Source organism: Podarcis bocagei, assembly GCF_964188305.1.
Source record: "Podarcis bocagei genome assembly, chromosome: 10".
In the NCBI taxonomy this organism is placed as follows: domain Eukaryota; kingdom Metazoa; phylum Chordata; class Lepidosauria; order Squamata; family Lacertidae; genus Podarcis; species Podarcis bocagei.
This window is the reverse complement of record NC_138135.1, coordinates 57910357-57931574: the sequence shown is the minus strand read 5'-3', so window position 1 is coordinate 57931574 and position 21218 is coordinate 57910357. Positions and strand designations below refer to the sequence as shown.

The following is a 21218-nucleotide window of genomic DNA, read 5'->3' as shown; positions in this document are numbered from 1 at the left end:
GAGGAGGGGGCTGTTGTTAGTCTGAATTTGGACTCAGACTGAAACATAAAGCTATGAGGCTTTTCCTCTCTTTTTGCTTAAGTTGACTAAACCATCCTTGTATTGCACGCTAATTTCTCGTTTTACAAAAGTACAGTGGTACCTTGGGTTACAGATCCTTCACGTTACAGACACTTCAGGTTACAGACTCTGCTAACCCAGAAATAATACCTCGGGTTAAGAACTTTGCTTCAGGGTGAGAACAGAAATCGCGTGGTGGCGGCAGCGGGAGGCCCCATTAGCTAAAGTGGTACCTCAGGTTAAGAACAGTTTCAGGTTAAGAACGAACCTCCAGAATGAATTAAGTTCTTAACCCGAGATACCACTGTATGTGCAATGTCTCTTTTTTCAAGTTACGGTACATTTTCCACAGATCAATTTCATTTGTTGAGACATTAGTGTTACGTTAGGAAGAAAAGGGGGAAAGAAGTGGAGGGGGGAACGGTGAGTGGGGTGGGGTTGGGTGGCAATGCTACTATTCTGCTTAGTGTATGTGTGGGGTTTTGTGTCAGTGTCACTTGTGTGGGTTCTCTTTACTATTGTTGTAAACAAAAATTGCCCTTTTCCCTTATGGGGTATCCAAGAGCCCATATAGAGTCCTTACATAGGTTCCCTATTGGTAGGAGAGAATAACAGAGGCCAACCTGAGAATATTGAGAAGCAAAGCAGCTAGTAAGCCTGATCTTTATTGATCTGTTGCAACAGGGTGCTCCCCTCACCCACAGGAGAGAGGAGGAACCCAGAAAAATGGTGCGCAAGGCCTTATAAAGACTTTTGAAATTGCCACCCTATAGATCAAGACCACCCCCAGAAACATCATGCATACATCACAGAAGGGGTGTAACCTAAGACCACCCCTCAGATACATCACACCTACATCACAGAAAAGGTGGTCTAAAACAGAAATTTGAATATTGTTTTTCTCCTGTTTATCTCATGTCTGGCAGGTTACTTGATTGGATTGCCTGGGGAGCCTGACCATTCTTTTGTAGTGATAAATACTTAGTTCCTGGGCCAGGTCACAGGCTGACACCCTATTCATATCTTAAATGTGCCCTTAAGACAGGATTTGTGAGGAAAGAGACAATGGGGAGGTTTCCCACTTTGACCTTGCAGAGAAAACATTTAGTCAGTTTAGGAATCAAAATGGTTCCATGTTGGCCTTCCTGTGCTGATCTATGTACGTGCTTGGTTGGTACACGTATGAACATCACCATATATCTAAGACCATAAAATTCCTATCACACTATTTGCTTGCATTCCTTTGGTTGTGAGAGAGGTTAGGGTGTGGCCGTTTGTTTGTGATTGGCTTTGGTGAACTTTGTTTTCCTGTGTGAGTGGGTGTTTTTGGATCAGGTCAGCCAGATTGATTTGAATGCTGTGGGCAGGTTCTTGCTGTTGTCTTTTTGGGCTGAGTATGTGATAAAGGGTAACCATATGCAGGGGAAGGTGGTTTCTTCTATTTGTCCCTGTGTCAGTTTCAGTTTGTTGGTTAGTTTTTCTAATAAGGCTGTTCCCCATACTATTTGATACCATTGGCCTATGCTTACTTTGTGTTGCTTTTGGGGGGAATATGATGCAGTATTTGCAGTGATGCTGCCTGCTGCAGAAACCTGCTTGCTTTTGCTATACTCTGTTTGTATATCTACCAATAATTAGATATTAGATCACCATAAACCTTCAGCATTCCATCTAATCTAAAGTGGCAATCTTATACACTTACGTGTTAGTTATCCCCTTTGAATACAGTTGAATGTACTTATAACTAAGCATATATTGGGCTGCAATGTTAAATCCAACAGAATCCAACACATTGTCAAGGTGGCAATACTAAACAAACAAACAAACAAAATAGGAGGGGAGACAGGCACAGAAACCATAAAGAAAAGCATGATTATTATTTTTTGCTTTTTTTTTAAGTCCAAGACAACTGATAAGATTTATTACAGCTCAACATGTTTGGGCAAATGGGTTCCTTTTTCAAGAGCAGTCTTACACTTTCAAATTCTATACAGTACACTAAAGCACTTTGGGCAAATACAAACTGCTGTTCTTGTCTTCCTCATGATAGTCAGCTAATATTTGTGCATGCTGCTTTAGCCACTTCATAGAATTTTAAAGTTTAAGATTGCTCCTGCAGAGGGAACCTGTGTTCCGAAAGACACTGCGCTGCAATAAATCTTCTTAGTTGACACTTTGGAGACCACACATCTCCTCTTTGCATTCTTTCAGCAATCCTAAACATGCCTACTATGGATTAAGCCTCACCGAACACAATGAGACTTGCTTCTGAGTTAGCATGCATAAGGTTGCATTGAAAAGCTAGTTATACCTATGAGGTCAATCATGCGTACTTCTGCGTTGAATCGAGGCCCCTGAACTTTAAAGGCCACTTTGGTGCGTGAAGTTCAGCTCACACCTTTAGCCATCAGGTGAACTGGCTTCTCTCTTATAGAGGTTTCATTTCAAAGTGAGCAGTGGAAGCTACTTTCAGAACTGGCCATGAAAATAGCTCAACATTTCCACCCACCATATAAGCAGCGACAAAGCAGAAAATGCATTGCCAAGAGTAGCATGCTCACTTGAAACTTGGCAAAAGTTCATGTGGTCAGGTTAGATGTGGCAGAGGCTAGTTAGCTAGGCAAAGCCTTTATAAAAACGAGACTTGGCAGAATGGTATATTGCACTCAGTGCTTCGATACAGAGCTTGTGACACATCCACAAAGCAAGCCTCTGAGGATCTCATTGTATTGTATATATCTATATTGATTTGCTTAGTCACATCAATGCACCTAGCATTTAAATAACAATGTGCAAAGTCTTCCGTAATATTTCTAGATGGCTTGAAATCTGTTAACGGTTCCTTCATGTAAACAACTGCAGTTGCCCTGCCCTCGCATGAAGTCTTGGGTTTGCAATTTTGGGAGAGGGGAGACTGCCCGCGGGAAGGTTGGCGAGGCCCCCTAGATTTCGAGGTCCTAGGCTTCGGCCTACTTAGCCTGTACATAAATCCGGCACTGGGTTGAGTGATCCAAGGGGGTCAGGAGAAGGAGGGTCTTTCAGGACAGGGTTAGAGGCTGAGAGTCAATGTGAGCGCAGGCTGTTCCAGCCCTGCTGATTCTCCTCCCTCTCTGACTCCCTGCTTGAGCAATGGGTCAGGCAGGCCCAGAGGAGGAGCCCACTGCTTCAAGGCATCCTTCATCTCTTTGGGAGATAAAAAATAGAGGGGGAAGGGTGGGGCCAGTGGTAAGTTTCAGCAATGTTTCAGCTAGATTAATACAAACCAGGGGACTCTGCTGTGTTGGTATTTTCTGTTAATAAAGAGCTAACTGCATTCTGTGCCTCCTGTGTCTGTGTGTGCCTGCCCTGTGGTTGACCTGGCTCATTGACAGCTCCTTGACAGGTAAGGAGGTGCTGAGCTTTGACAGGATCCTAGAGTCATCTATCCTCCTTCCCAAAGCCTAGTCAGCACTTTCTCAATTTTAGGAAGGAGGTAGGAGGGCTCTAGGACCCTGCCAGAGCCTCACACCTCCTTCCCAAAGGCCTTGCTTATCCAGCTTTGGGAAGGCAGCATGAGGGCGGACAGGTGTCAAATTTTGGCCTGCTCCCCACCCCACCCCCATGCGACAAGGCCATGCGTGGCTTGCAGGTTCTGTGTCAAAGTACTCTTATGAAAAGTTGGACCCCCCTGGTGTTTCCCAAACTTGGGTCTCCAGCTGTTTTTGGACTACAACTCCCACCACCCCTCGCTAGCAAATCCAGTGGTCAAGGATGATGGGCATTGTAGTCTGAAAACAACTAGACACCCAAGTTTGGGAAACACCGGTGTAGACAATACTGAGCATGATAGACCAATGGTCTGACTCAGTATAAGGCAGCATCCTATGTTTCTAGTAAGGCCAATGGAATTCAGTGGGACTTACTTCTGCGTAGAAATGTATAGGACCACTTTGAGAAGCCTTAGGGTAGTGATAAAGTGGGATTTCAAATCCAAACAACTCCTCCCCCTCCCACTGGTGGAGGAAGAGGAGTGCTCCAGCCCATCCCCCCCTGCTCTCCGCCTCCCCCACCGGAGCATTAAGCTCCGCAGCTGCCTCCTCCTCCTCTTCTTCTTCTGTCACAGCTCTGTTGGCATGTGTGTGAGGGAGGAAACTGAGTTGCCTGATAAACACGCACCTTCCCACCTTGTGTGCTATACTAGCACCTGCACAATTAATTTTCTTTTCAGTTTAATGCACTGACTGCCAGCTCTTATATGAGTTTGTTTATCTTTGCAAGTGAAAGCTCTTTCAAGTCAAACAGCATTGTGAAAAATGTGTATGCTTGTAAAGGGGGAAAAAACACAATAGAAAAATTAACCTATTTAGCAGTTAATCTTGCTGTGTAATCTTCTTCCTTTGCTTTTTCTAAAGGCCTTCCTTATTAATGGATACAATTTAAATAAACACATCGCTTGTCCTCAAGCCAAATACCTTTGTTAAATAATTGTGGCATTTTCTGCTAAAAGCACAAGTATAATTGTGTCGGTAAAAGCAAACAAAAACTTAACTGTATAATGGCCACACCAGAGAAGAATGGCTGACACAGATGAAATCAATAATCAGATTAAAAGCCAACAATGAAATGTTTACAAATCTGTTTAATGGGAATGTGTGCTTGTTAATTTCCTCCCCCTACTAGGTTTAAAGCTATAAATGCTTCATAAAGCAAGAAGAACGTGTCCAGTTACATAAATATTCCAATTTAGGTATGGGTTGAAGTCCTGCCATCCTTGTCATGAACTGGTTGGACACAGAGGAATGATGGGAGGAACCAGCTGGGGAACCCCCAAGGGATGAAGGCTCAAAGCCCGGGGAGTGTGGTAGGACAACAATGAGTGGTTAGAGGGAGAAGACTGGAAAGAGGAGGTGTCGGAAGCTGATTTCATGGAGTAAGACCCACAGGGAACAAATGCTATGCTCATTAGGCCTGACACTCAGTCAAGTCTATGGAGATCGCATTTTTGCTAGAGTCAACTCCAACTTTGGACTGTGTGACTAATGACAGTTAGGCTCAGAGACAATCCTTGACCGCTCACTTGTGTGGACAAATCAAACATGCGAACCATATTACAGGGGTGGCCTGTGCACTTATGCGCAGAATGCATAATCCCATTGGTTTCCCTAACATTGAAACAGCCCAATTTTATGGCACTATGCTTGTGCCCAGCAGCAACTTTTCACAACGACACTCTTTTTTAAGTTGCCTTGTCAATGAGGCAGACTGAGGCGGCCACCTCAGGTGGCAGAATCCAAGAGTTGCCTCTGCGGGTTTGCCCCCCCCCCCAGTGAAGAGAAGCTGTGGCTTTTGGGTTGCAGCGAGATCTTGTGAGGGCAGTACCTGCCTGTTTTGCCTCAGGAGGTCAAACAGGGCGGACTGCCCCTGGCCACAATAATGAGAGGCCTGATAAAGACAGTCTTGTAAGGCAAAGCAATGCTGTAACAGATACAAAGGTATATGGATGTGTTTAGTTTAGTTTTTTACAAAGTCTTCAATTGCCTCGTTGGTCATCTTCAGTGTTATGTACTGAGTTGAATAGTATCCAAACTGCAGCAGTCTGATTGGTCCTAGATCAATAGGATCCAAATTGCAGCAGTCTGATTGGTCCTAGAACAATAGGATTCAGAATGCAGCAGTCTGATTGGTCCTAGAACAATGCAGCAGAATGATTGGTTGGCAGGAACCACCCAATCATGCTCCAGATATAAGTGAATCCACAACCTGATTGGCTTACAGTAGAATTCCAGAATTAGCCAATCATGTGCAGCCCATTGTGTAAATAATGTATATAAAGCAGATACTTTGAGGGGACTTTCATTCATTCCTCCTCACCACTATGAGCTGAATAAAGAGCATGAAATCACTTTGCGACTCTGAGTATATTTCAGTCTCCCATATTTCTGTCCTTTCTGCAGCCAGCCCCACACTCTCTATTGATTGCTCAGCCATGATGGCAACATCCATGACGGTCACCTGCTCTCCGTTGACAACAATCAAATCTGGTTTACAGACGGACATAGCCAAAGATATTCCAGGCTCTTCTGTCTCAATTCCTCCTTTCAAACGAAGCAGCTTAGCTGTTTGTTTCACGACCCGGTTGTGAGGGGCGCATCTTGCATTGTGAGTCAGTTGGCAAGAGTGGGCTATGTTTCGGATCCTCTAATTGGCACATTACATTTTCGCCATACCGGGATGTGTTTAAGGATAGACAGAATCATTCACAGGAATCACAAATGTGTCATATGAACAGACACTTGGACCCATCATTTTCTAGCGTTCAGTCATGGAACGTGCATTTCTTCCAACAATCACGCTAAGATGAGCTCGGGTGCCTACAAACTTTGGCACAAGCCACTGTCCAGATGGGAATTTAAACACCCCAGGGAACTATAAGCAAATACTGACAATGTGCTTTGTAAGGCAATAACTTCTTAGATGCTCTACTACACCTAGACGCCGTTGACAAATAAATCCAAACCTTTATTTGTTTGTTTGGGGCAAAGTGTAGGGAGGTGGAAGAGTGAATGAAAGAATGATAAGAGGAATTTTGAGCCGAACAAATATTTGTATACTGTGCTCTTCCACAAACATGCTTGCAGTCAAGAGCAAACGACAACAGTAGCAGCTACAACAAATCATGTTTCCTTCAAAATAAGAAAAGCAATTACACAAAGTACATAAGAGTCAAACGGAAAGGATCATGAAACAATTCAAATAATAATTGCAGAAGGAGAAATGCTTTGCTATAATGGTAACTAAAAGCAGAACTGTAACACATCAAAACACATTTATATAGGACCACACAGCTCAGAAAATACACTGCTTAATTCAATTACATAGATTCCTGACAAGTTCAAAACATGTTCCACATCCACACCACATACCCAAACCTTTGACTTGCTGAGTAAAGATCATATACTATCCCTTGTGAAAAAACCAACCTGAAATATTTGTGTTATTATCCGATCTTTCTCTACTCATAGAATCATAGGAAGTCACTTTAGAGTAACCCAGACCATTATATTGGTCTATCTCTAGATCAATATTCTCTTCACTGACTGGCAACATCTCTCCAGCCTTTCAGATCAAGAGTCTTTCTCAGTCCCACCTGGAGCACCAAAAGTAATTCAGTAATGGCAAAGAGTGCTTAGAAATATCTCTCTGCCACATACCTCTGTACCTCACAGACTAAAACAATTATACCATTTTGTGTTCCTGTCTCTTTTACTGTTCTTATATAGAAGTGGCTGCCATTTTGCATTGTTCCATGTCCCCATGGCAGCCATTTTGTGACTGGTGCCTGCACTACTTTCTCAACATTCATAAGGTGGCCACTGGCCCCAAATGGCTGGTGGCCGCTGATTTACCATGAAGTACATTGGTTGTGGTATTTGGGACACTCATTTCTTTTCCTCCTTCAAGGTTACAGCAAATGACACTTTGCTAATCGACAACCATTTGGCTGAGGTGGCTCCAAGGCCTCTCCTCATGTGTTGCCACACAGAAATCACCTCAGATTGCTTGGCAATTGACCCCAGCTCTTTGGATCGCCGTAACACACAAATAATTTCAAACTGTTCGAAGTCTACAAGTGTGCAGTTTGCCTTGCTTACCACCAGGTGGCAAAGCCAATATATATGCAGATGAGCAAAAGGGGAAATGGGTTCGCTGAACAAAAAAGCATTTCTTTTGTTGCTTGCCAAAAGATGGCAAAGACTACAGAGGCTTTTAGAACCCCCAGAGGTTGAAGAACATTTGGATGGAACATTAATGTGCCTTCCTTGTTACTTACTGCTGCTGTATGTTGGCAAGCATTACGTGTTGACCAGTCATCTGTGGATTTTGTCTTCCTGTCCTCAAGTTACATCAAGGTGTTGCTCCATTATGTGTCAAGGCTTGCACATTGTTAAGAGTAACAAATGCAAATGTTGTCTGTTTGCCAGCACTGAGTCTTCAGGAGCACGGAGTCTCCGAAGACTTGGCAAACTTTCCACCGTGCACAGGATGAGCGAGGAAATAATTTCTCATGAGAAAGTCCTCATGTTTCATCTTTGTAGCACTGATTGGTACAAAGGAAGGTTATGAAAACATAAGAAAACAGGGTCAGAAAACACAGCCTGCTTTCAGGGAGAGGCTTTTATATTCATCAAACAAGATACATCTCAGAGCTCTGTGCAGAATTATTATAACTTCTATTGTATAAGCATACATGGCTCTTAACAGAACATCCTAAGTGAAACAGACAGGCTTACAATCTGCAGTTAAGGGTCACTTATGGGATCCTGCATACCATCTGGCCACTCAACTCTGTTTTAGGGTGGCCCCATGCCCTACTTCAGAGCAGTTAGTTCTCTCTTTGAAGGCACCCTGTGTTTGAATGGCTCTCTGGTCCAAGTCCAGTTTAATGATTAAAAACTACCAGAAGTTGCCCACCAACTGTTAGCACCAGGAAAGCAAACTAAGGCTATATACACATTAGTTGCTTAAAATGCAGTGAGGTCGTCCACCTCAACCCAGCATGTGAAGTAACTTCTGCATGTTTCTGTACACACCAGAGAGATGGCAGAGATGTCTTCACCCCCCCATCCACCAAACCTGTTTGATTTCCCTGCACCTGCAACCCCCCTGAAACTGAATATGCACTTTCCTCTGCACATGTGCAACGGCTGTCTCAAATATACACACCACACCTCAGCTTAACTGCAAAGTGAACATGTCTTACATTTTCAAATACGATGGAAACTAGTTGGAGGGAAAATGCAACAAACAGCAGTATTTCTCAAGGAACTGCAGGACAAATGTGGATTGTGGTTAATGTCACGTGTATATGTATATATGTACTAAATTTGTTCCTATACATATTAATTCACAGGTGCACATTTTATGCAGATCAGCATCCTCTATTTTTGGGTGCTACATATCTCCTCCTCCTCCCTCCCCACCAGTGCAAGATCGTAGTAAATGTGTGCAAGTAGAGGCGGAAGATATATAGGGGACATTTTCATGCTCTGTCAAGGACAAATTGACAAGTTCTGTGAAAGGCAGGGATCATCATAATGATGGATTGCTTACAATAATCTTGTAACCTATGTAAAATGTCTGCAACGTAAGCAGTGTCCCCGTGGCTTGATAATAGAATTTCAGTTTATATACAGAGCCTACAAGCAGCAGGCTAGGTCAAAACAAGCCACAAAACATTGCTTTCCATGTGCCACAGAAAGCAATGTTTGAACAATCCACTGTTCTTGGACTGAGCAAAATGTGTTCACAACCATGCTTCACTTATTGAAAAAGCATACAGACCCCATTAAATGGTGAAAACAATGTCAGGCTGTGTACACACGGAAGTTTGAAGTGGGTTTGATGCATCCCAGTCATGCATTTTGTCATCCACACGATGTTATTCTCATCCAAGTAGCAGCCTCACCATTTCATTAGAAGTTTCCTGAGCCATAGACAAAGAAACCATAGTAAAGAAACATAGTAAAGAAACCGCCGTAGCATAAAATCACATGTCACTTAACTGTGGGTATACTAGACGATGTGTGATGGTGCACATGTGTGGTGATGACATTTTACTGAGTGCCACAAGAAAACCCCATGTGCATTTTCTTGGGAGTAAAAATACAGCAAAATATATTGTGTTTTGGACTAGGACCTGGGAGACCCAGGTTCAAATCCCCAATGCAAAGCGCATTGGGTGACCTTGAACCATTCACTGCCTCTCAACCTGACCTACATCACAGGGTTCTTGTGATCATTAAATGAGGAATTGGAGAACCATGTGTGCCACCTTGAGCTCCTTAGAGAGAGAAAAAGTTGAATATAAATGCAATAAATAAAGTAAATAAAACCAAATAACTAACTAACCATTTGCTGCCCTTGTGTGGCTGCTTCACTCTGTCTAATGGTAGGGCTGGACCTGGGAGTGGTTGTGATCTCTCAGGTCCTTCCTCCTCTTTCCTCCTACTTTCTTAGAGATGCTTCCTTCTACAGAAGTGACAGTTTATTTCCTCCCTCATTCTTACTATACTTTATGCAACTATGTGCACTCAGTAGACCGGACCCAGCAAAGAAAATGACACAAAAGCTACCGATTTGCAAAAAGATGCCCTCATGGTAACACAACTTTTCCAGAACATTAAATGGGGGGTGCGTGTTGCAAGGCACCCAGTTCATATGGTGGGACATTGCTTTCATATGATTCACTAATCTAGTGACATAGCTCCATGTGTAGCAGTTTAGAGCCACCTCTATGTGGAAGCCACAATACGTGCATTGGTCCTTCATCGACACAAGAGTGAAGTCTCGCCTTCTGTTTTCCACACATGCCACACCATTTATACTCCACTGGAGGACCCATGGCATCCATTGGTTTGTCTGCTGCCAAATACCAGGACCAAAGAAAGAAAATGTGTAGAATTCCTGCTATCACCTTTATAGTTCTTTCACCCTCTTTTCATTTAGAAAGGAGCCACAAACAAATTCACAAGATACGGAAATGCCGCCTTTTTATCAATGCCCCCCTGGGGACTGTATCCTTCTATGAATGTAAAAGGGAAGGTGCACAGCCCCTCAAAGGCTTTTGGAACTGGTCCCATGACAATGAGGAAAATCTGCAATAATCTAAACAAGGAACCACATGGAACTATTTAGGAAAGAAAATACACAGTGTAGCTCTGGTGAGCTACATAAAGGTACGGGAACCTCGAAAACTTCCGCAGGCACTCAGAAAAAAAACTAATCTTTGCGGAAAGGATAATGCAATAACATTTTGCTTGGCGAGGTAACACGTTTATTGTGTTTCAGATGAGTTAAGGAACGGCACTGTGGGGACTGCCACCTGGCGGCCGATGTGCTGTAACAGCAAGATCTTTGCTATGACAAACCATACAAGCATATAAATAGGAATGGTGCTTTATCGGTGCGAAATCCATCTCTAGTAAATTTGGAAGTGGTTTGCTGTCTCCACATCTCCCCATTTTACATAAAAAAGGAAATAACCTTATCTTTTTAATGGTCAAGGCCCTCTTTTTTTTTTTTTTTGCTTTAAACAAATACAGATAAACCAAAATTACAAAAGAAAAATCCTTGATAATAATAATAATGGAAAAGGCTAAAAAACTACAAAAAACACAAAGTACATGGCATAGAACATAAGCCATTATGAGAAAGAAAAAAGAAAGAGGAAAGAAGAAGGAGAAGGAAGAAAAGAAAGGGGGGGAGATGAGTCAAAACACAAGAAGGCTCATCTATTGTACGCTTCCGTCAAGGTCACAACAGATCATTATTCTTATCAATCCTCTCTATCTGCATTCCATAGAATCCTTCATCTTGGTATCAGGGAACATTTCACTATGCGGTATCATTCTAAACATAACCAGGTCTTTATTGATGAACCCTTATCCCCTAGATAATTATTTAAACATTCCCATTCTTCTTTCACCATCTTTTTAGGTTTATCTCTTATTGCATCTGTCAGCTTTGCGAGCTCCAAGTACTCACACAATTTGACTACCCATTCATCTTTAGTGGTGTATTTTTATCTTTCCAGTGTTTTGCCACTATAAACCTTGCTGCTGACGTCGCATACATAAATAACCTGGTTTTGTTTTTGGGAATACTATCTGAAACAATTCCTAGTAAAAATTCTTCCGGTTTCTTGCTAAATGTAGTTTTTTTATCAATCTCTTTATCTCTTCATAAATCATATTCCAAAATCTTTGTATCTCTAGACAGGACCACCACATATTGTAGTATGTTCCTATCTGTTCCTTACATCTCCAGCACTTGTTATTATATAATTTATTTATTTTTGCTAGTTTTACAGGGGTCAAGTACCATCTATAGTACATTTTCATAAGATTTTCCCTTATAAGGACGCAAGCCATGAATTTTATATTTTTAGTCCATAATTCATTCTAAATATTGGGTTTGATCGTATGTCCCAGGTCCCTCTATTAAAGTTCAGTATGCTTGTAGAATTAGAATAATAGAATAACAGTACAACAGAATTGTGGGTTTGGAAGTGGCCCCAAAAACCATCTAGTCCAATCCCTTGGTATGCAGGAATTACTGCTAAATAATCCCAGACAGCTAAACATATCTAACTCCCTTAACCATTCTTCATAAGGCTTGGTTTCCAGTCTACCCTCCTTGGTCACCCTCCTGGGCACACATTGTGTCACCTGAAAATAGTCCCTATTCCTCAAGACCGAATCCTGACAAGCCTTAGTAAAGTGGATGGGACTGGTCTTGAAAGATTCAATTCCAAATTGCAGCCTTACGCACTGATTCTACTTTAATTACGTAAGTGGGACTTTCTCTTCCTCCTCTTCCTTCTTCTGGGGAAACACCTCCCCCCCCCTCCGACTTTTTGGTTATAGCAGGCAACTTCATTATCCAGTGCTGCTTGGCAGTTGCAGCTAAAGTTACTTTGCTGTAAACTCTCTCAATCCCCAGTTGATCTGGCAAGATAATGTCATGGAGTTACACCTCTGCTGAGGATTTGGGCTAAAAGATGGAGTGAGAGGGAACATTGTAAGGAGTTTTTGGCAGATCCATTCCAAGTAAAGTTCCGCACTGATTGCTTGATTTACAGAATATATGAGTGGTGTTCAGATATAAAACAGTATTATTATATCTTTTTTTTTAAAAAAAAAACAACCTTCAAAACCAGAAAGAATTTAAAAAGGCAAAGATAAGATAGACTAACTTGAGGAGGCTTGGGAGCAAAGGAAGGCTAACAAACCAACATTGAAATCCCTAACAATGTTGGCACTTGTTTCACTTCTAAGGAAAGGGAATTCTAGAGAATTGGTGTCACAATGCTGAAAGCACATGACTGAGTTATAGTTTGCAACCTTGTGCAACCCATGGGGGGAAGAGAGAAAGAACTGTTAACAGCAGTGCTGCTGATTTCCTGCACTAGAACTTGGCTCAGGTAAAAAAAAACCCCAAAACCTGTTCAAGCCATTCAGGAGTCTTTTGCATAGGGACCGAATACTGTTCTGATCATTTTACGAATTGCTGCGTGAGCGCAGTCAGCAAGTTACATGGTCAAGCTGTAATGAATCTTAAAGACAAGCTTACTATCCTGGGAGCAGACTTCTCAGACTCTATTAACAAGGAAGCATTTGGATCTCTTCCACTGCTGGCTGATTTGTTTCAAAACTTAAGTCTTCAGGGACAAGAAAACGAACCTTGTCAATTTAAAGGTTGCCCATGGAAGCAGGGGAGAATGGCAGAGACTCTGAGGCTCATAAGAATTGCTTTGCAGTGAGAATAACTCTCCCTGTGCAGTAACAAGGGAAGCATTAATGAAGAATGACGATTGCATCTCTTTGACTACGGAGTATTTCAAGCCATGGGGCTCTGCAAAACTATCTGCTCAGATTATATCTTCAAAAAATATCATTGGCTTGGGTGTGATTTTTTAAAAAGTTTTTTGAGCTACCCAATGACCCAAGGTCTAGCTTGCTATAGAACCCAATATGCAGTTTTAATCTAAATAACTTGTGGCCTGCCATGTCAAAATGTTCAAAGTATATGCGCATCTAAGAATCCATTTCTTCTATTGCAGAAATACTAGGCTGTGTACACACACTATATAGAATTCATTTCTTCTATTGCAGAAATACTAGGCTGTGTACACACACTATATAAAGCATAGGCTAAGCACATTTACCCCCTCAAAGAATTTCTGTATAGTGAAGTCTGTTAAGGATTGCTGCGAACTGCAACTCTGTGGGGTGTGAACCACAGTGTCCAGAATTCTTTGAGGGAAAGAATGTGCTTCAAATGTGCTTTAAAGATATAGTGTGTGTGCAGCCTAACTCTACCAATGTTTTTTAAAATTTGGGTCAGTGTTGAGCCACAGACGGCAGCCTGAAGTGAGCCAGAAATTAGCAGTTGAGCCATGGAGTCAGAACAGAAAAACTCACTGGAGCCAGGAAGACCTCTTTGCTCAGGCAAATCCCAGCCCAAACAGGAAACCCTTTACAAAACTTCCTGTCCAGGAGGGCTCAATGACCAGCTTGGATGGGTGGGTGCCAGTCCCGAACTTGAAAGGACTTCCCTGATGAAAGTTGTTCCAAGTCACTGTTCTGCTATATTGGTGGGGCTGGGAGGGGCAACCATGAACACAGCCAAAGGTTCCTAGATCTAGACCTGGCTGCTCCTGGCAATATATAAAGCAAGAGCGAATACTCAAGATCGCTTCATGGTTAAGGCATACCTGAATGGTGTTAAGTGAGTGTGAGCATGTACCCTATCTTAAGAATATAGCATAGCACTTTGTTACATTTGACCAATAAATAGGTCTACTTAATCTAGCTGCTTCAGCCTGAATCTCAGCAACTAGCAGGCACTAGGGAACCACCAGAGACTGGAAAAAATAAAGGAAGAGGCAGGTGTAAGCCTCAAGCTTAAAAGTAACACTGTATTATATATATTAAAAAATCCCACTTTTTATCGTAAGGTACTAATACCAGATTCAGACTAGCCTCGCCTTTGTTTTTCTTTTGGTATGGTTCTGCCTCTGTCTTTCTCCTTCCTTGAGAAACTGTCCTATGATCCACTGGTGGGTCTTCCTGCTGTCTATCACTATCCTTGAGAACTGACGAAGCTTCCTGAACCCTGCTAATCTATGGTCCAGTTATGTATGATTACAACCAACTGCCCATGAAAAGAAAGCAACTTGTAGGAATGTGTGTGGTTGTAGCAGCTAACTGTGGACCAAGAGAGATACGATTGCTCAAAAAAACAACAACCAGGGCAAGGAGACTTCATTCCCCCTACTTGGTCCTTCCAGATTAGAAGATGTGGCTTAACTGGACTCACCTGTTTCAGAAGACTCTCTCCCTATGGCCCTTGCATTATAACCAGAAACTTTAATACTCTAAACAGTTGAAGCAGAGTCAACCGTACTACAAGGCTGGTCTCAGGAGATCTTTGCACCCTTGCTAAAGCAACAGCTCCCATTGTTATAGGTGAGAAACCTTCAACTGGTGATCTGTCCAAGGTCCTGATCACTGCTGCCTAATTCTCCCTTATTCTGCTCTGCAAAACAGCCTTGGCCTTGTGATCAAGACTTCACTTTGCCCAAGCTTACCTTCACATTGCCTACGGAAACCTGACCTTGATGAAAGTGACTCTTCTACATTGGCTGCTATGCCTCTTGGCTCAGAGGACTGCAACTATAGCCTGCTTTCCTGGGAGCTCCGAGTCTATTTGGGGCAGGACATGGCAATGCCCTTCTATGTCTAAATCATTAGACAAGAGGCTCAAATAAGGCAATCCAATCTCACACCTCTTGTTTTCTGTTTTATTTTTTGACAGACACTCAACATTCTGTGGCTACTAAGCATGCTTAGTCCTCATTCAGATTTTTTTGGGGGGAGTGCCCCCTTATCTCGCCCCTACTTTCACAATTCTTGGGGTTCCCCCAAAGCATGCTGATACTTCCCTTTTATTCCTCAGTGTTCTCGATCCATGTCTATCAGCACTCACAGCTTGAGTTTGCTACCAGAAGGAGTAATTGTTCAGTGAGCAACTGTAGTTAAGAAAATTATGTTCCTGTATGGATCTGTGCTTTGGGCGCAGCACATCACACATGATTCAGCACCCAGCATAAATTTATCAGGTGACAATTGTCCCAGCATGGAAATAGCCTGCTATATTTCTGTACATCAGGCTGGCTGCTGCTAAACACATGGGAGCAAGACCAATAAAAAGAGAGAGAGAGAGATGGCAACCCTACTTAATAATCTTAGTCAAGAGAAAGACTTAAGGCGCAAAGCAAACTGAACACTAGGAGACAGTTCTCAGATTATGGGGTAAAAATCCATAAACCCCACTTGCCAGCCCCCTACCCATTTCTGCAAGGTCATGAACCCCTATAGCTTCCTAAGAATGTTAGTTAAGGTGGGCACCACAAAAAATAAGTGGTTGGCCTCCCACTGGCCTTGCCATAATTTGAGCGCTACCAGGAGATACAGTGCAGAGCCAGGTATTCAACCTTTGGAAGTGGGGGTAAGTATAAGAGATAGGGGAAGGTTGAACAGATGGATTGATGGTAAAATGAAAAGCAGATAAAAACATTTAGGAATGGGCAAGGACCATGCTCAGATCTGGTTAGGAGAGTCAGAAATTTATATTGACACCATCTTGCACTTGTGAGTCACCTGATGCATGATTCAATGGTTCTGTCCTGGTCATTGGATGAACATGTTTATTGGAATGGAAATCTGACTGTAATGATGCTTTCAGGCTGTGTGGCTCAGCGATGAGATTCTTTTTTTTTTCCATCTTGAGGCATCATGAAAGCCAGACATGAACTGGAAAAATATATTGTGCATTCGATATTTGAGAGCTAATTCACTTACCACAAGTGCCATGTTTGTGTAAACGGATCTTTACAATTACATTCTTCAGCTGCTTGAGTTTATTACATGGCAGGTAATTTCAATACAAAAGCCAACGTTGAGACAATGCTCTTCTCAAAGACAAGATCTGCTGCATACATTTGCTCATGTACTTTGAGCAATGAAGACTAAGCATGATACAAAAGTTAATAACAAGAGCTCATACATCCTTAAAAAAGGATACAATGTGACCAAAGAAAGCCAATTCAAGCTTCTTAAAAAAAGCCTTGGTAGGTCAGAAACACCCAAATAAATAATGCCAGGAGATATGCCATTATAAAATTGTCTATGTCATCCCACCATTGGCATGAGCCACATTATAATTTATATTAAGGCTAGACAGTGATTCATGCTGTTCCGCTTGGCCCAGCATGCTACAAAATGGTCCCTGAGATAATTAACAATTAGAATTAAAGTGCTTTAAATTTCACATCGCCATCAAACATTGCATTGTCTGTAATCCCATCTGCAGCTGTGATGTTGGCTCCTCCACTCATCCATTGTAACAGTAAGTGATATTTATATGCCAGTTACTTCTGAAGTTTCTCATGCTTCATACTTCCTTCTTCAGTGAGCTTAAACAGTAACTTATTGTTTTTGTTTTTGGCTGACACATTGCTCATATTCCATTATTTTTAAATAATAAAAAGCATTATAACTACTCTTAGGCTGCCCCGAGTCATTCTTTCTGAACCATTTACTTCTCCAGGAATGCGTCATCTTCTGAACTTTTATTTATATCTGATTTAGTTTGAGTGACAGTCTGATCTTCACCTTCCACAATACAAGGGAGGCTCATTCAAATGAATAGTATCCTGTTAATGGTGTACCTTCCCAAATGGAATCTGGTGGATGTTAATAAATGAATGAATGAATGAACAATAGGAATGAGTTGGTGATTCTGAGATGGAAGAAACACATGAAAAGAACACAAGAAAGTCCCTGCTTGAATCAGGCCAAAGAGTTAAATAAAAAGCAAGGAGCAATTTCTTTGCCTGCAATGATGAAACCAGAGAATAAAGCCCCCATCCTCAAATGGAAGAGGACCATCTGACTAATCAAGGAACAAATTAGGAAGGCTGCAGCTATGGAAGTAACAGGAAACAACTAATTACAGTGGCAGAAACTGCTGGCTGGAACGGACATGGTGGAACCTAGTAATTAAAGGGACAGCAGCTGGGAGAAACATAGCCTTTGCTATAATTTAAGCACAAAGGTGGGTACAAGAATTGTTGGATTTTTTTAGGGGGGGTATGGGTTGTGTAGTGTAGAACTCCCATTTAATTTTGCTTCCAGTTGATTGCAGAAAAACAGTGCCGCAGCAATGCTAATGAACCTGGTGTGGAAGTTATCTTAAAAAGAAGAAACTTTCAATATGACTCAGATTATTCTCTTTATGTAACTTGACTACTTTTAAGACAGACCATTTAATATACGGTGGTTGTGACGTTTGTTATCAGCCGTGACTCCCGCTAATTGATTTACGAACCTCGATTAGCGTTTTATGGCTGCCCGGCACGCTTCCGCCCCTGCTCCTCTCCGTCACGGCTCAGCAGAGCTTCGCACAGTGGTGTAAAACTGTCACCAGCTTGATTCAGCTTCCAGACAAACACACAGAGTCCCGTTTGTCTATATACAGCATTTATTCCAACATTTCTCAGGAATTTCCAGGACTATTAGCAGCCATACCAAGACTGCGTCTTTTCCCCACAGAGTACACAGTGGGACTGACAAACTCCTCCCAAACTCCTCCCAGCTTCTAAAGCTGACGTCAGAATGGTGAGGCATCATGGGAACAACTTAACCTGTTAAGTTCCAACTCCAACACCCCCTCTTGCATCACATTCTGACAAGACCCTTTTGAGTTCAACACCTTCCCCTTTGCCTTGTGCTCCTTCCCAGCATCTTTGCCAGGCACCTGTTGAACTCCTTCAACACTCCCAGAATCACACTGTGCGACACTTTTCCACGCACCTGTGACCTGAAACCCCTCTGACCCACTTGGGCCAGCAGTTGTGTCTTCTCCGTCAGACCTTTCCCCCTCTGACTTGACAACCCATCCGTGAGCTTTCTCCACCACGTTTACCGGAGATGAAGCCTCACACCTGGACATTCCTTTCACAACCCTTGGAGATGCCCAAACCTGCCCTGACCCCTGACCCTGGACCTGGTCCCCATCACCGGGATCTGAACCCTGATTCTGGACCTTGTCCCCGTCACCGGGATCAGTCTCTGCCTCCCTCTCCTCCCCTTGAGGAGACTTTGCACCCGTCACCTGGTGACGTATTCCCTTTTCCTTGAAAAACTTCTCCAGAGCAGACCCAGTAAACTGTGACCCTCGGTCGCTCTTGAACCTTTGCACCCTGGTGGAGAACCTTCGTTCCACCCCCGCAACCCATTCCTGGATCAGTTGCGTCACCTCCCCCTCTGATTTGAGAGAGAAACACCAGCCAACCTGGCTGTGGTCACCTGTCAGCGACAGCACATACCTGGCCTCACCCAGACTCTCAGACCTCTTGGGTCCTGACGGATCTGTGAGAACAAACTCAAAGGGCTCTTTGGTTACCCTCCCAAACCCGGGAAAACCAAGCACCTTTGCACCTTTGCATGCCCTGTACCCTTGGGACCTCCCACATTGTGTGATTTTACACCTTTTTGTGCACCTGTGCAACTTTTGCACATGACTGGGAACCTTAGCACACTGCACCCGTGCTTTTCCAGCATTCCCACAACCCTCCAGAGGTGTCTCCAGAACAAAGACGTTGTTCTCCCTCTGCACGTTGACCCGTTGTCTCCCTCCTCTGAAAATGGAACAGCTGTCATTTTCAAAACGAGCATTGTATCCCTGCTTCTTTAGAGCTGATACAGATAAAAGACAACGCTTCAGTCCCGGCACAACGTTGAACTTTTGCTCCTCCTGGAAAGAAAAGAACACGTTAGCCACCACACCACAGACTGATTTTTGTGTTCCGTCTGTGAACCTAACAGTCATCCCTGTCAAAACAGCCCTGCATTTCCGCAGCTTCCCAGCAGATGTCTCTGGGATCAAATTGCAATTAGCAGCAGAGCCAATAACAACACTCTGCTCTGGCCTTGTCCCACGAGTCTCTTGCTGGCACCTGGCACGTCCACCAGCCTCAGTCTCACGCCTGGTTGTTTTTCCAGACCAGTTGCCATGGAAACCCGACTGGTTCCCATGAGAATTGTCCTTGAAAACATCCTGCCTTGCCTCTCTGCTCCGGTGGGGGCAATCTGCCACGCAGACGTTGAACTCCAGTGGAAAAACACTGCTCGGGGCTCCCAGCTGGCTTGGCCTTCCTCCTTCTGGAACGGCGCCTCCCTCCTTCTGGAACGGCGCCTCCCACCAGCCTCGCCCCCCCTGAAGCTGCTCTTCGCTCCAGCAGGTTCAGTGGAAAACTTTTCAAACTTGCCTTTGGAACTTTCCGCCCCCCCGACATGCTCACTAGCACTCCTTGAGGCTAAATCATCAGGAACAGGGGCTCCAGCCATCTTTAGGCTCCCAGCTTCATTCTGCCCTCGGCCTCCTGCTGAGCCTTCACACAGACGTTTCAGCACTCTCCAGGCCTCACACGCAGATTCAACGCTTTCCAGGTGCTGTTGCAACTTAGCATGCACACCTGCTCTCAACATGCAGATCTCAGCTCTCATAGCTTTCTCCCTCTGCATTTTCTCCTCCAGAGAAGCAGATTGCGACTTTCCTGCAACTCTGTCATCTCTGTCCACCAGTTGCACTGGTTCTCTTTGGGAAATGTCCCAAACTTCCGTGGCCATGAACCACGCCCTCACCCTTTTTGTCCAGGTATTCCACGCTTGGACGGTGAGTTCCTCAAGCTGTTCAAACGGAGCTTGAAACACCTCCTGGCCATCTGCCATCTTCTCCCGTTCTCCCAAGGGGGCCCCAAGCTGTACTTACGACAACGTCAGCTCCTCTGGCTTTTCTCCCTGGAGAAACGATACCTCAGCTCTTCGCAGTTCTCAGCAACACAGGCACTTCTCTGCGTCTCGCAGCTTGCTTGTTTGCTTCTGCCTGCACTTCCTGCCGCCTCTGCTCGACACCGCAGAGTTTACAGCTCCCGTGACTGTTTTACAAGCGATGATTTATGAACCCATAACCTGTGACGTTTGTTATCAGCCGTGACTCCCGCTAATTGATTTACGAACCTCGATTAGCGTTTTATGGCTGCCCGGCACGCTTCCGCCCCTGCTCCTCTCCGTCACGGCTCAGCAGAGCTTCGCACAGCGGTGTAAAACTGTCACCAGCTTGATTCAGCTTCCAGACAAACACACAGAGTCCCGTTTGTCTATATACAGCATTTATTCCAACATTTCTCAGGAATTTCCAGGACTATTAGCAGCCATACCAAGACTGCGTCTTTTCCCCACAGAGTACACAGTGGGACTGACAAACTCCTCCCAAACTCCTCCCAGCTTCTAAAGCTGACGTCAGAATGGTGAGGCATCATGGGAACAACTTAACCTGTTAAGTTCCAACTCCAACAGTGGTGACATCCACACCATGCATTTAAAGCTCAAAGAACCGTGGTAACTGTAGTTTGTCAAGGGTGCTGGGAGCTGTAGTTCTGGGAGGGATAAGCTACAGTTTCCAGGATTCTTTAGGGGAAGCCATGGTGTGGATGTGACCACTGACTTCCAATGGAGTCCTTGAAATTTGGGATGGCACTGTCACTAAAGATT

The 21218-nt window shown here is 43.6% G+C and overlaps 1 long non-coding RNA gene across 1 annotated transcript in view; it reads right to left on the bottom strand.

The window, feature by feature from the left end:
* LOC308596635 overlaps window positions 1-21218 on the bottom strand; it is a 51129-nt gene that overhangs the window by 9959 nt on the left and 19952 nt on the right. The gene's annotated exons all lie outside the window — the stretch shown is intronic.